Here is a 3,460-nt window from a genome sequence, read left to right as displayed (position 1 = left end):
CTGGCCTCAGCCCCAGCGCCCACCCGCCGGCCTGGGCGGTCGCGCAGCGCTTCCACCCTGGCGCCCGCATGCGCAGTTCCCTGGGGGTCGAACTCGAGGCCACCTTTCCCACTCCGTCCCCAGCCCGCATTGAGGGCCACAGGAAGCCAGAAGCTAGGGGTGGCCCAGCAAGCTCCTGTCCCGGGCGTCGGCAGCTCCCTCCTCTCGGGGAGCGCAGCAGTGGCTGTCCCAGGCCCTCCGTCAGCGCCAGCGCCAGCGCCAGCTTGGCCACCCTTGGGCAGCGCCCCCCTGGCGGCCCCTAGGGCCTTGGCACCTCCGGCCTGCGCCCTTCCCAGCGCCGCCAGTAATCAGCCAGACCCCGGCTGCCCTGGAGCGGGCCGTCCCTTTGGCCCAGCGAGCGCGGCTGGCGTGGGAGCCCTTGCTCAGGCCCGCCGCGGTGGGGCTGCTGGCTCCGTGTTTGGCAGCTCGGCCCCACGACCTTTCGCCTTTGGGAGATCAGTGGCCCCTCTGGAGTGTGGGGAGTCTGGGCTCGGCGCTGCCCCAGACTTGAGCTCGGCCTCTGGAGCTTTCAGCGCCGGAACCGCGAGTGGGGCCACCAGCGCCAGGCCCCCCTTGGGAACAGGTTGGAGCCAGACCTCGGTGGGCCTGCTGGGCTCGAGCGCGCCGTCTTCCTTCGGGAGGGGCGAAATTTCATCGAGAAAGGCCACGTCTGGGGCGCCCCGCCGGGCCCTCTTTGCTCAGAGCACCCGCGTCTCTGGACCGATTTAGGCCGGCGGTAGTCTCGGTTTGAGGATGTCCCCTCGGGCCCAGGGCTCTCCTGGGAAAGGACCTTTCGTTTCGAAAGCGCTGTTCCAGCGCATCCTCCGCCAGTCGAATCCCCCCGAAAGATGGGCAAGTCAAGACGACCCCCAGAACGCACAGGTCACGTCTTACTAAGGACCGGGAGCGCTGGGCTTGAGTCCCAGAAGCTACTCGCCCCTCCCCCGCCGGCACGCCGCCGTAGCGGGGCGCACCTACTCCCGGGGCTCTGCCAGACGCGCTCCACTGGGGTGAGGAATGTCCGCCGGGCCGCGCCAGGGTCCGGCCAGATCCGCAGCTGGAGGCTTCCGGGCCCTTGCGTGGGCGAGCCGCCCGCAGCTCTGCCGCCCACCAGGGCGAATTTACCGCGGCATTTCCACCGGAGGGGCGGCTCTCCCAGGAGAGGCGAGACAAGACTCTCCGCTTCTCTCGGTGCTACCGCTACTGACTCGTGTCCTGCAGGGCCAGCGGGAAAGGAAAGGCACAGCGAGGGAACCAGAGCTCACGGGCCACGTTCCCCATGCTTTGTACCTTGCCCGGGCACCTCCCACACCTCTCACCCTTCCCCTGGGAGCAGGGGCCGGACAGCAAGGGAAAGCCGAGCCGTCCAGCCACAGCCAGGCGCCCTGGGCCTGACCACCGGAGCAGGGCGCAGTTGCTACCCTTCGTAGCGGCCACCTGCTCCTCCTGCCTCCCGTCTCTTGTTTCATGGAGGCCCGGGAGAAGGCCTGGCTGGAAAAACTGGCTACCTTAAATTGGATAATAAAACAAAGAAATTGTTGAAACGAGTGATTTAGGAATTGCTGTTAAACCCAGGTCCCTGCAGGGGCAGAAAAATGTCACAAAACTTGCAAAGGCCACCAGGTTGGTAGAGGTGAGGGAGACTGTGGAGACCCCCCCGGGCCACTGGCATTTCAAGAGGATGTTAACCAAGTAAACATCAGGCGGGGAGGCTTAGGGTGAGGCGAGCTTAGGAACAGGACCTGGGAGAGGTCTGAGGCTTTCTGACCTGGGGTTACTCCAGGGCTTAGACATTGCTCGTGCCATTCCCAGGTATGGGGCATTAGCCAGCCTTGGGCACCGGGAAGCCTGGGCCCTGCAGGTGGACAGGCAATGTGATAGCCACACTTCAAGTTCACCTGCCTTTCCAGGCTGAACCTGGCTCCCACTCCTGGCACCTGAGTCCTGTCCTGACATCTTCCAGCCACCCTCAGCCCACCAGCGTGCACAGGGACATGACTAGCCAGCAGACCCTGTCCTGGTTATTGTCTTCTCCAGTTTGACAGAAGTAGAGTGAGAAAGCAAGCCACCAGGTCCAGGACTCAGACCATGGACAGCCCCACATAATTTAATACTTTAAATCATTATTTATTTTTAGGACCCGCAGTTGGTGTAATGGCTATGTCACTGGACTCCTAGGTAGTCGACCACAGTTTGAGTCCTGGACCCGGTGGCTTAAACTCATGCTGGGCACCTGTGTGTGTGCATGCCCTAGATCCTGAGAGGAGAATGGAGGAGAAGGGATTGAGGTCATTCCCCCTGCGGGGGGTGGGGGTGATTTGCTTTCTGTCTCTCTGTCTCTTCTTTTTGGTGAGTGTATGTGCCCTATAGCAAAAACCTCTAAAAAAATTATTTATTTTTATTTTAAAATTAGCTTTGGGACACATGTGCTCACCAGAGAGAGAGAGAGAGAGAGAGAGAGGGCAAGCCACCGCCTGGTTGAGGACTCAAACCACAGTTGGCCATGTCAGAGTCCAGCTCCTTAACCATTATACTACCTGCTGGCCCCTCGCAATATTTTCTGAGGTCTGATAGTTACATGGCTCCAATTTTCTTCTTTTTGCACAGTATTGCCTTGGTGATGTAGAGTCTTTTATTATTCCAGACAAATTTTATTTTTTCCTATTTTTGTGAAAAAATGCCACTGCTAATTTGGCAGGCATTGCATTGAATTTGTGAATTTATTTAGGTAGAAGCAAAAATTTAACATTTAATTTTAATTATATTGATTCTTCCAACCCAAGAACAAGTGATCACTTTTCAATTTTGATAAGACACCATTTTCAACTCCACAGATATAAATTAGATCTATGTGGGCTTTATGGGAAAACTGAAATAAATATGAAATGCCATAAAAATGGAATGCATTTAACATTTTTGAATTTTAATTGGAGCCAGTTCTGTACGGGAGGGAGGGCTGAAGGACTGTCGTCACAGGGTTTACTGGCAAAATTGGAATACAGGTGAGAGTTCTAGAAACCGTTGTGTTCATTTGAAATATGCTGAGTTGATTCTTATACTATGATTGTATAAGATGCAAGTCTTTAATTTTAGCAAATATTCAAATATTTAAAAACAAAAGACCATGATACATAAAACTTGCTTTTGACTATTCTGGAAACTACTTCTACGCGCACGCGTACAATATGTGTGTGCACAGGCAGTGTCTGCATACAGGGCGGAGAGAGAGGTAACGGGTGAGTCCTGATGAAAAGCACATGGGTGGTTTTACCCCGTTCTTATTCCTACGAATTTCCCATACCTTTGAAATTATTTCCAGGTGCAAAGATAGAAAACCTCTCTATGGAAATCTGAAAGAGCTCCTCGGGCCGGTCAGGCCCCACCAGCCCTTGGAGCCGGGAGCGGCTGGGGCGGGCGGGGG

This window comes from Tupaia chinensis, unplaced genomic scaffold, assembly GCF_000334495.1.
Source record: "Tupaia chinensis unplaced genomic scaffold, TupChi_1.0 Scaffold140356_1, whole genome shotgun sequence".
Classification (NCBI taxonomy): Eukaryota; Metazoa; Chordata; class Mammalia; order Scandentia; family Tupaiidae; genus Tupaia; species Tupaia belangeri.
This window is presented reverse-complemented; position numbering follows the sequence as displayed.